Source organism: Acinonyx jubatus, chromosome B2, assembly GCF_027475565.1.
Source record: "Acinonyx jubatus isolate Ajub_Pintada_27869175 chromosome B2, VMU_Ajub_asm_v1.0, whole genome shotgun sequence".
NCBI lineage: Eukaryota > Metazoa > Chordata > Mammalia > Carnivora > Felidae > Acinonyx > Acinonyx jubatus.
The window spans coordinates 100,560,051-100,573,269 of NC_069385.1; positions in this window are offsets into that span (position 1 = coordinate 100,560,051).

Here is a 13,219-nt window from a genome sequence, read left to right on the forward strand (position 1 = left end):
TCGTGGCCAACCTAGTTGAACAGCATCTTCAGTGGCAGCAGAAGGGGCAGGTCTGGCAAGTGCCTCTGACTCACCCCTGTGGTGGGTTGGAAAGGAGACAGAAGGATGCTGTTTCGGGTTGACTGCTGTGTGCCCCATGTGGGAGATGCACAAAGAGCATTCTGGGACACAAAGTTGGCTTCTCACCATCTGACCGAAACAAGCAACTTCTTACAGTAACCTCGGGGGAAGGAAGTCAGTGTTGGTGGAGGACTCCTTCCACGAACTTAAGCCCAGATGTCTGACCTAGATTTTCATCCTCCAAAATGACCTTCCTTCTTCTTTTGGTGGTTCAGGGTTAAACACAGTGAAGTAAACACTGCATGGCAATCATATTTGATGTAAAGATTATTTTAAATCCTTTGGCTTTATTAAACTCTTTGAATTTGATATATTAAAGGGCAATAGGGCAAAAAAGGTTGAGTGGATCATTATTGTCTTTGCAGATGTGATATTTTTTAGGAAAAGCTGCCTGCTCCACTTCCAGAGCCTCTTACTCTTTGTTTCCATCCTCATGTGGGATAGTCAGCCACGGCTGGTTCTCAGGCTTAGCAAAACAGACCATTTTCTATGCGCTGTGGTTTGTGGGGGCACTGAGAAGGCATTCTGACTCCAAAATAGGTCTTTGTGCTCTGCTTAAATCCTCTGTTTAAAACATCACTTTTGAGGTTTTTTTTTGTTTGTTTGTTTTTAAATACACACCTGTAGGAGGTTGACACATTGGGCTGGTAAGGTAGGTTAAATTTTCATGACATCCTCCCCAAACTCTCGTATGGGTCCAGCATTGTACCAATTACTGGGGAATCAAAGATCAGTAAGTTGTGTCTGGTGATGTTTTCTCACCTCTGGAGACTATTGCCAAAACTGATGTGAAAAAGAACTAAGTTTTTTTTTTTAATAAACCACAAGAAATAATAAGAGTGAAAGAAAATGACTATATATGATATGTAGGTAAGGAAAGTAGATGTGGGGTTTTATTTGGATAAGGAAAGGTATGAAGGGTGGATGTTTCTTTTTTCTTTCTTTCTTTCTTTCTTTCTTTCTTTCTTTCTTTCTTAATTTTCTTTTTTTTTTTGTAAAGAAAAAAAGAAAAGTAAAATAATTGTTCCAGGATGAAAAACATATAGAGGGCAAAAATTCAATGGATATAGAAATTGGTAGAAGGTTTGTGGAAAATGAATATTGAGAAAAGAATTTTATGCAGTCAAGCTAAGATTGGAATGGATTTATGTTAAGAAGAAAAAAAAAGAGTTTTAATATCAAAATTACACAGGTGCAAAATTAGAATTTGGTTTTCTCTCTGTTAAAAGGACAAAGTTTTCTTAGATTATTGGTCGGTTCTTGATAAGAAACTGTATATGAAGTTTTTCTTTACCTTTAATGTAATCTACCTAGAAAACAAAGATTCTGTTTTGTCTTTATCCAGTCTTTGATTGCTTAAGAAACTTAATAATATCTATTAAAGGAGCTAAGTTTTTTTTTTTTTTTTTTTTTACAACAATGTGACTTTTTGTCTATGTTAAATTTCATAGGAAGCATTGTAAAATAAGAAGTGATGTAGACTTTCTTTAGGGTATATTTGTATGAATTTTCTCAATCTGATATGCCCTGGTATCATGCTATCAGTCATCATTTGAAAATGTATGTCAAAGAAATAACTAAATTCCCTTGTCAATTGCATTATAAGGAACTTTCATTAGATCCTTAACCATGGCTGTTTTTAAGTTCTTTGTTATTTGCAGTTATTGCTTTACTCTGATGCTTTCACAAAAACTATTTCTGTAAAAGTGCTTCATCTTCAAGGAGATTCATGGAAAAGACTTTGACAAGTACAGGTTTCTGATAACTAAGACTGATTTGCCTTCGTGTGGGAGGGACACTAATGAACCTTTCAAGTGCTTCCCCAAGGCTACCTGCATAGTCTCATAGTATGTCATGAGATGGTAGCTCAAGATGTGTCCCTGTTCTCCATCCTGCATCAGTCAAATGGACCCATTGCATTGATGGTGTAAGGTTAACATGTGAATATTTGCCTCTGTTGCAGGACAACACCCTGCAGACTTTGCTGGAGCATCTGCAAGGTAGAAAATGTGCCATGAATCCATAGAAAATTCAAGGCCTGGGCACTGCCAGTAAAGTTTAGGAGTTGTTTGGTCAGGTAAGATGCATGTTATTTCAGGAGCTGTGTTTGATAAGGTGCAAGCTTGTTCAAAACCTAAGAACATAATGGAGATACAAACCTTTTTAGGGATTTTAGGGGTTTATAGGTCTTTTATTCAATCAGGAAGCTGATGCCCTTGCTTGGATACAAGCTCTAGCGCCTGACCCTTCAGAAGATATAGCAGACTGAGTTAATAGAAAGAGTGGCCACCACAGTGCCTGGGTGGGATGGTGTCTTTCCAAGGAAGTGAGACTGCTCTTGAAATACAGTGACTTGATTAATGCAGTAACAATATGTCCTGTATGTTCTAAACAATGCACAAGGCAACTGTTGAAATGGTCTGGGTTGTCCACTAGAGTTCCCAACTGGTGAGGGATTGGCAGATTGATCAAATTGGTCCCCTGCCCACCCTGTGAGTGAGGATTTTAAATATGCCTTGGTTTGTGTGGACAAACTATCCAAGCTATCTCTTGCCACTGTGCAAACCAGGCTGCCACTATTAGAGGATGGGTACCCTCATTGAATAGATAGCAATCAGAGGTCACATTCCAAAGGTCCTGATGTACAAGACTGGGAAAAAGAACAAGACATCCAATGGAGGTTCTATCTTCCCTATAACCAGCAATCAGGAGGGTTGCAGAAAGGACAAATGGGATATTAAAGTAGCAGATTAAATTACTAACATGTACAACCCCCTTGGCCTGGTGGATTAAAGTACTGTTATAGGCTTTAATACATTTGAACGATCAACAAGTAGGGCTTGTCACCCCATATGCCAGATTTCAGATCCCTGGTAAGGCACCCAATACCATAAAGGCATGGAAGCCATGGAAAACAGCCATTGCCCTGAGTCTTACCTTGGATCAAGGTGCTATGCTGTTGAGAACAGCAAGCCCCATCATGCGTGGGAAAGGCATAATCTACTAGAATTTGCATGGGATGTCCTGCTGGTATGGATGAGTTACTTCACACCCATGGGTGAGGGGCAACTACTCAGTCTCACTGGGATTCAGTTGTCCTGCTGCAAATTGGGCCTGTTGAAATGTACTATGTCAGGAATGGAGCACACACCATTGGAGGCGGAGAGAAAGTGGGGGTCCTGTTCTGACATATTCCACCCCCAGTCTATCTCCTCATGTCTGACAGGCTGCCTTCTCCAGCCAACATGTATGGTGTGTACAACGAGGGCAGGTTCCTAAAGCTGCCAACTTCCCCCTCCTCAAGGCCAGGTGGTCATGCTCTGTTTTCCACTGGTACTCTTTCTCTACCTCTTTCTCTTCCTTCCTTTCATTCCTTTCTCTCTTTCTTCCCTTTTTGTTTACAACTTCTTTGAACTTGTGATCTTCCAGTGTTTGAAGAAATTGAGAAAAATTACAACTGTAGTAATAACTTAAGAGTACTTCAGGGTAAGCCATGATTGTGAAGTATTTTAGTTTTTCTAGAAGTAGAGAAAAGTCTTTTATGTTTAATTTTTCTTTAGCTTTGGACTTGAAACTGATGCTGAGGGCAGGCAAAGTGTCTTAAAAGGAAGGGGAAAGGTCTCCAAAGAGACTAGAACTGGAGTAGCTCTCTTTCTCACTGTGCTAGATTCACTCATTATTATTCAAGATGAGAATTTCAAGTTCATTGCAATAAAGAAAGCACATACATTTTTTTTCTTCCCTTTTCTCTCTGGATATGAGAATTCCTGTGGTAAGCATCACTGTGGCAAGCCATCAACTAGTCAAGAGGGTATAGACAGTCTGGTTAACCACATAGCTTGCTAAGACCCAAGATAGACAGAGCCTAGAAAGGAGAGGGCTTGTGGGAGGTGCCTTGGCAGTGACACAGAGATAAAGGCTAGCTTATCTGGGACACTGAGGAGCTTTATGGATACTTTACTCAGCAACAATAGCTATTAAAGGGCAAAAGTTAAAACTTTTTAAGTTTAACTTTTTTTTACTATAATGTGTACTCCTCTGTCATTTCAGAAACTTTAGCAAATAATCTGAAACCCTTTGTTTTAAAAAAAATTTTTTTAATGTTTATTATTTTTGAGAGAGAGAGAGAGAGAGAGAGAGAGAGAGAGACAGAGCACAAGTGGGGAAGGGGGAGAGAGAGAGGAAACAGAATCTGAAGTAGGCTCCAGGCCCCCAGATGTCAGCACAGAGCCCGATGTGGGGCTCCAACTCACGAGCTGTGAGATCATGACCTGAGCCGAAGTTGGATGCTTAACCGACTGAGTCACCCAGGCGCCCCTCAAACCCTTTGTTAAAGAAATATTAAACAGAGGCCTAAGCCCAGTTGTAGATACTGTATTCCTGATAGAAAAATATAATTTATAAAATAAAGTACAACCTGCAAATATCTTTGTTCTTTTCTAAAATTTGGCCTTGGGCAGGATGCCTGAGTGGCTCAGTTGGTTGAGTGTCCGACTCTTGGTTTCAGCTCAGGTCATGATCCAAGGGTCATGGGATTGAGCCCTGCATTAGGCTCCATGTGTAGCCTGCTTGAGATTCTCTCTCTCCCACACTTTGCCCCTCCCCACATCCCCGCTCCTGCTCTCTCTCCCTTTCAAAAAAAAATTGCCCTTAGACAAAATTGTTTGCTAATCATGGGCATAATGAAATGGTAGACTGAATGCATGGTTTTCAAATATAGATACAATTTCTTGGGCACTGGGTGCTCAGTTGGTTAAGCATCCGACTCTTGGTTTTGGCTCAGGTTACCATCTCACAGTTTGTGGGACTGAGTCCTGCATTGAGCTCTGCGCTGACAGTGCAGAGCCTGCTTAGGATTCTTTCTGTCCATCTCTCTCTGCCTCTCCCCTACTCGCATGTGCACACAGACACTCTGTCTCTTGCTCTCTCTCAAAGTAAAAAATAAACTAAAAAAAATAAATATAAATACAATTTCTTATAACACATTCTGTTAAAATTTTAGCAACAGGTAATTTGAGGGTATATTCTCTGGCAATTGGCTTCTTTCATGTTAGCATGATGTTTTTAAGATTCATTTATATTGTTGTGTGTTAGTGGTTTGCTCCTTTTTATTGTTGAAAAGTATTCCATTAGTATGGATATGCTAATATTTACTTATTCCTACACCAGTTAATGGGCATTGAGTTGTTTATAGTGTTGGCTATTATGACTAAAAATTTTACATTTAGGTCTTTCTGTGGGCATACTTTTTCATTTTTCTTGGGTAACAACCACCTAGGAGTAGGATTATTGGGGCTTATGATAAATGTGTTTTTAACTGCTAAAGTATTTTCCTTTTGTTTTAAATATTTATTTATTTTTGGAAGAGCACAAGTCGGGGAGGGGAAGAGAGAGGACAGAGGGTCTGGGCTATATGCTGACAGGCCTGATGGCAGCAAGCCTGATGTGGGGCTCGAAATCATGAACTGTGAGATCATGAGCCAAAGTCAGGTGCTCAACTGACTGAGTCTCCAGGTGCCCCTTACTGCTAAAGTATTTTCTAAAGTGACTGTGTCACTTTGCATTCCTGCCAGAAACATGTGAGAGTTCCAGTTGCTCCCACATTCTTGTCAGCACTTGGTATTGTCAGTTTTTAAATTTTAGTCACTCAGGTAGGTAAGGGCATCTCAACATGCTTTTAATTTGCATGTCACACTATATTGATTTAAATATTGTGACACCAAAGAGCTCTGTGCTTTCAGAGGTGTTACTGCTTACAGGGGCTTGCATGCATGAGTGGCCAATCCCATGTACCAGCAGTTCCATTTTAGATAATTCTTTGTCAGAAAAGTTGATTTTTCCACTTTTATGTCAACTTGTCCCAGGCTTGTGAGGGTTCCTTTGAGCCTCTTCACAGAATATATGGCATCTTGTCATGTGTCCTTCAGTGAGCAATCTGGTTCTGGTTTCATCCTTTATAAGTACAAGTCTGCCTTTCACCTTTGTCTTTCTCCTGGTAGACTGGCATTAATCTTTATCCTGAACCCACCCCAGGTGATACAGGGTTTTGCTGGCTTCCATGTTTGTGCCATAGTCACTCCACCATAGTCCTATATTGAAAGCTTCAGTCACTCATCTTTGATTCTCCTTACTGAAATGGTGCTATTCACAATGCCCAGTTACTCTGATTGATCTGCTCCATTAAAAAAAAAAAAAAATCTTGGGATGGAGGTCTGAATAATAGGGTCCTGGCCAGCTGAGGTCAGATAATAGGGATTGGAAATGTAAATTTGAATGCTATCTTTATAAAGATGATGGCTGATGTCACAGATCTTAGGAACATGTCCATATTTAGGGCACAAGACAAAGAAATGAAATTGGCATGGAGACAGAAGAAATTAATAGGGAGATGAGGTAGAATGTCACAGAAACAAATCCAAGAGAGAGTTTTAGGAAGGAGAGGGTGTTCAGTAGGGTTAATGCTGCACCGAGGCTTAGAAGGAGAGAACGGAGAAGATGCTGCTGAATTTGAAATTGGGAGATCATTCGAGACTTTAGAAATTGCAGTGTCAGCAAAGCAGTACAGTCAGAAGTCAGAATTCATAGGATCAGGTAATGAGAAAGTGCAGGGAACAAGGACAGACATGTCTTTATATGTGCATGGCAGACATAAAGATACCTGCATCTGAGTCATCCTTTCCTTCTTTCAATAGGGGACAAAGTGGACATCTTTCTGTGCTTTAGATTCTAACTGCCTTTGCCTGAGGAACCTTATTCTCCTGAACTCTTTCCTCCGTTTTCAACCTCTGGTCATTTTCTCTGTTTATTGCTCAAGAATCTTCAGTCTTCAAAAAACAAAACCATAAAAACTACAAATAAGTCACGGGTTCCCATGGTTACTACTCTATCACTATTCTTTTTATAACCATGCTACTTCAAAAAGACCCTTTTCTTGTGTTTCCACTTCTTCCCCTTCCATCCTTTCCTCAGTCTCTTCTAATATGATTTTGGCTGCCACCACACCAAAGATACCTCTTCTTCTAGGGCTCAATGACTTAGTTTTTCATATCTAATGATGCTTTTCAGATCATAACTTAATTGATGTTTCTTGGCACTTGATTCTGTTGACTACTTCCTCATCTTTAAGTTCTCAATTCTGTGGGCTTCTCTCTTTGATTTTGCCTTTGTACATCTTGGGTTGCTCTCCTTCATGGATATCAGGTCCAGTTTTCAGCTGTTGGGTCCTTTCACTCTGTAACTTCTCTTCTAGAGACACCAATGAAAACACAGCCTCTGGTAATCATTTACATGCTCATGCTGTGCTTCGGATGGAACTGCTTTTGCCTGAGGGGCTTTGCTGTCCAAATTCCTCAAGCTCCGACCTTTGCTGAACTCATTTCTCCATTTTCCCACTGGACATTCTATGTACATGTCCCACAGATATCTCAGACCCAATATACTCAAAGTTAATCCACTGCTCCCATTGGCTCTTAACCTAATATTCTTCTTTCTTCCATTGCTTTTCTTACTGAAGGACATTACCACCCACCCCAATAACCAAGTCACAAATCTGGACCCACCCTGTCTTTCTCCACTCCTGCTTATTTCTCCCCAGCTTCCCCATCAAATCCTACTGATTTTATCCTTAATGTTTCTCAAATTCACCCCTTCTCTCCACTTCCACAGCCACTACTTATTTTCTCCTTCAGGAAAACCATATCTTTTCAATTACTTCTTCCATACTGTTCATTTACTCACTTGATTTCATTCTTTAAACATATTCTGCAACTATGTTTTACATACAGAGTACCATTAAAGGATGTAGTATCAGCTTCTAGTCAAGTGTTCTATTCTATCTTGCACACTTACTCTTGCCTGCTTCCTCACTAAAGCACATATTAGGAGTCTAAACCTTAATGTTTCTTTCCCCCACTCCCACCCCACCCACCCCTCAAACTGGCTACCCTGCACATTATGAAATTCATCACTCTCCAGGCTGGATTAGAGTCAGATATGTCAATCAGAGATTAAGTTATATCTCAGTAAAGTGCAGGTGGAATGGAAAAATTAATAGTCACTGGTAACTAAATGTGAGTCATGTACCTAACTGCAACAATCGTCAACACCGGTTCCCTCACCCCCTCTAAACCCTATAATCAGTTTACTGTCTGTTGCCTTTATGTCATTATTTCCCTTTCTACCAAGCTTAAATCCCATGGCCAGTTATTACAGTCACTCCTTTTGCACATGACCTTAGTCCCTTGCCTCTCTCACTTGGTCATATTCAACTGGTAAAACCCCACCCACAGTTGAATTCAAGTCTCCATTTATTCTGTACTTGAACTTACACTGCTGAATGTGGGTGGAGAAAAATCTGCAATCCTGCTGACTAATCTCACTTTTAATTTATGAACGGTAACCTAAAATGGGTCTGTAATGCTGCCCAAACATCTGTTTGCTACCCTCTCTTCTACGTGGCTATTTTGTGTTTTCTCTTATCTCCTGGTGCCAGTTACCAATTAATTGCCTCTCTTCTCCAAGTCTACCTTGATTGATATATTCCTCAAATCTCCAATACCTCCTCTACTGTCTTCCCTCTTGGTAGATAACCTTGCCTCTTATTTTATTCAGAAAAAAAAGCAATCAGAAGAGAATTTCTTAAGTCCTATACACATACCTGCTGACCTGCCTACTCTATTATTCCAGATGACCTGACCGTAATCCAGACTAAGACTGACTGCTCTCTTTATTCACTGGCTTTTGTTCTCTCACCCCTACTCAGGCTCATAGCTCTAGAATTTTTCCCTCCAAATGTCCCTTTGTAGTTCTTGCTTTCTTCAAAGTTCTATAGATCCCTTCCAAAGGGTAATGCCACTTTGTAAGATTCAATTAATTGAATGCAATTTAACATATTGTTGTATAATTATTTGATGTCATTATGACCAATGCTGCCGTATTACTAAATCATTGTAGTGTTTTTTTTCTCAATTAAAAGATAAGGTCATTATTGCTTCTTTGATATCCCATAGCATTACCTCCAAAAATGGGTAATGGTTGTACTGACTTTTTATACAATGGTACATGATTCAAATTCAAGACAAAGATTTCAGTTGGGCACAAGCAGGACTTCTTGCTTTTTGGAAGTAATGAATCATTCACTGGATTGTGATATTTCTGTATATGAAGTTCTTTAATGTTACCTGATTTCCTACAAGAAGTCAAACCACAGTCTGGCAGCCAAGACCTTTGTAAATACTTGTTTTTTATTCCTTTATATTTCCCTAAAATTATTGGTAATAAAATCCTTTAAACAAAACAAAACTAATGTTATACTTTTTGCTTATGCAGAATATCATTTTCTCTTTATCTTTTGACAGAGAGACAGACTGGAAGGTCATTCAAACTTTCTTCCAGCATAAGCTTTGATAATAATTCTTGTAATCATCCAATAAGATTCAGCCAAGGCCCTACTTCTCCAGGAGGGCACTGGGCAGATAAAGGTGAATGAGCCTGGAGTGCCTGGGTGGCTCAGTTGGTTAAACTCCAACTCTGTATTTCAGCTCAGACCATGATCTTGAGGTTTGTGAGATGAAGCCTGGAGTAGGGAGCCTGCCTGGGATTCTCTCTCTCCTCTCTCTCTGCCCCTGCCCTGCTCTCTCTTTCTCTCAAAAATGATAAATAAACGTTAAAAAAAGGTGAATGAGCCAGACTTTTTACCTTTGTCTTCCCAAGTAAATAGCACAGGATCAACAACACAGGTATCCTCAATAAATGTTAGTTTAGGACCAAATCTTCATTGTCATTATTGTCACCATAACAATCACCTACATTTGGCACACATCTGGGCATGTTTAAACCACTGTGCACTGTTACTCTTTCCAGGAACTCATGACAGTAACCTACCTGTAGCATTCCAGCATGCAACCTTTGATATGAGCCTTTTAAGGCTGCTTGCTTTTAACCACAGATAAGTATGGACTTCCCCTACATCACCATCAATGAGCTACATGCACTGAAAATTAACTTTGTCACCTCTGCTGTAAATTGCACACCTGGTGAGATCTGATGCTTGAGAATGTGAGGAAGCCTGAGGGCAAACAACCACCCTTGAAGTGTCCAGGCCTGTCTTGTTAGTAGTGATAGCACTATCCTTTCTTATTGCCTGTTTGTGACAGGCTCTGAACTTCTGAACCTGGGTTCTAAATGTGCCTTTGTAGTCTAAGAAACAGGAAACACCTGTACCATGACCCTGCTCACTGGCTCCCTCTCTCTCCTTTTCCCTCCCTCCCTCCTCCTTCTCTGTATCCTAAGCCTTTGATTACTTTTATCACTTCCTTTTCCAGCTTTTCTGAAACTTTCCCAAGCACAGCTCAAATTCTTCATCCTGGGTGAAGATTTTCTTGGCCATCCCATCCAAAAGCGAAGTGCCTTTATTTGGAAAGTCTTTGACACTTATAATCTGTCCCACTAATTTAGTCTATATCCTGCCACAAGACTTCAATTCTTTCTTCACGCTTAGCCTTTATCTCTACTCTACCTGACCCTATCAGACTACAGGTTCTTTGAGGATGGGAGTCTCATTGTTCATCTTTGACTATCTCTATAGCCTCTACGATGATGTTTTGCTCCAAATAAGTGCGCAACACAATTGGGACAGTAAAATACTTGATCCATATTGCTTTTTTTTTTTTTATCAGTAGGCTCCCCATCCATCATGGTGCTTGAAGTCACAACCCTGAGATTAAGAGTCATATGATCTACTGACTGAGCCAGTCAGGCACCCCTCATATTGCTTTTGATCCATGGTTCTGTGCATCACAGTTGTTACATCTGGGGAAAAAATGTCAACTGTGTTTGGTGACGCAGGTTTGCCTTCATGGAGAATAACCAAGAAAAGCTGTTCAGACGAAGAGGCCAACTGCTCTCTGTCTCTTTGTAAGCTCTACTTCACCACTGCCACTCTGAGATGCCTCCATTTGGCTCCAGCCCTTGTTGCCTGGGCCCCTCTGTGTGCCTCTCTTATTCACCTCTCTCCCCACCAAGACATAAGAGCACAAGAGGTCCAAGATTTGGATCTCAAGGATGGATATTCCCCATGAATGTGAAGGGAAGAGCCACTGTTTTGCTGTACAACAGAGAGCCTGGGGTTTGAAGTGTGAAGGTAGGAATGAACAAAAGCAAATATAAGAATGTTTCTTAGATAATCTGTCATTCCTTCAGCACAGTCCATTTGAGGTTCTCAGGGACTAAGCCTTGGAACTTTAAGGAATGAGGTGCTATATTCACATAGGCCCTTTCCAATTTCAATCTATACCATATTTTATGTTTAGCTCTGAGTAACTTGGCTGGGGACTGTGTGCTTTAAGACTCTGAGTGAGAAAATTTGGAAAAACAATTAGTTGCTGAGCTGCTTTTCTACAAAAGCAGTGGGCTTGGAGCTTACTAAGTTATGTCTGAATGGGTTCATTTGACTGATAGGGTGATTGAGGCTCAGAGAGCTTAAGTAGTTAACCTGAACTCATACAGCGAAATAAAGATAGATCTGGGCTAAAACTAATCAGTCAGGGCTGTTTGTCCTTTAAGCCCTAGCGCACAGTGCTCAGGGTTTATAAACTTTTCTAGAGCCTAAAAAATGTTTGAGATGTGAAAAAGGGAATTACCTGGCTCCAAAATGCCAACTGGTATCTGGAAACGGATACCAGAAAAGTGAAGTTAAATTATATGCTTTCTTTAAAAAAAAATATGTCTTTTTACAGATTCAAGTATCATGTCAATCAATCACATTTTATCAACTCAAATAATTATATATAAATTATGCTTGGTTGGGTACAGATGAATTTTTATGGTTGGGTCTCGTGTATGGTGAGCCTTCAAAAGGAAGAATGCCCAAGACTTAGGAAAGTTGTAAAATGGACCTATCTATGCACCCTAACCTCTAAAGAAGCTGTATCTTTTGCCCTTTTTGAAGAACTTTTACTTCAGACAAACAAAAAGTGAGCAAGAGGGAGAAGAAGGAGAAGGAGAAGTAGGGAAAGGGGAGGGAAGGAGAGAAGGGGAGGAGAAAGAAGAGGGAGTGGCAGGCATGATCTCCTTTAGGGAGATGGTCTTATATTTCTTTTTTACTGCCATACATGCTTTGTTCAAAAACAGGCGCAGATTAAGCATCTAACAAATACTCCAAAGAATGAGAAAACACATCAAACTGGTAAAAAAAAAATTGTTACATTAAATATCCCATCCTCCTATTGGAGTTTGATAGGGGCTGAGTAGAGGGCAGCATGCATGCTACAGACTGACCTCCAAATGGGACCCACATCCAAGCAGAAGGGAGAAGACGGGCCTTTGCAGAAGAGGAAAACCACCCCAGCAACAAGACCAAACATACAGCGGCACACGTTGACTCAGCTCTCTCTCAGTTTGGTCCATATACTCCATCACAAAGTTTGTGGGGGGCTCAGGATTTTCTGTTGACCACTTCTATATATAGTATAGCCAGTTGCCCAGCAAATATAAAAATAAATGCAGTAACGAGTCATTTAAGTTTATTGAGCCTTTTCCACACCCTAGGCACTATCACCATGCTAAGAGTGTAACAAGCATTATTAACAACATCCAGAATTACTAAAGCTGAAGCTAGGTGTTGACCAGTGTTGTCAAAAGCCAGTTCATGCTCCTTATAATATGCTCCACTGCCTCTGGCTTTTGGGGAGTGAGAAAAGGCTTTTTTTGCTCCATTCGCTGATGCCTGGGTGCCCACTATTTGATCATTCTTTTGGACTAATAGGGAAATGATGAAAATGTGGGAGGAGTGCATTAATATCTGTCACTGATATCTTAGTATGGATTAGAACCCCCTTTAAAGGCAGCTGAGAGAAGGGTAGAGAGAAAATAGAAAGGGAGCTTTGTTGGGAGAGTAAAACAAAACAGACATGGGAAGAGCCTCCATTTGTTTCATGTTCTATAAGCCAGTTAGGATTTTAAATATTCTTCCCATTGCTCCCCAAATCATTGGATCTATCCTGAAAATGTCAACCCTTTGAAGGTTACATTTCTTCACCAACTTCTTCTCGCATCAGAAATGGCACACTGATCCCTTTGAAACCTCATGTCTTGATGTGTT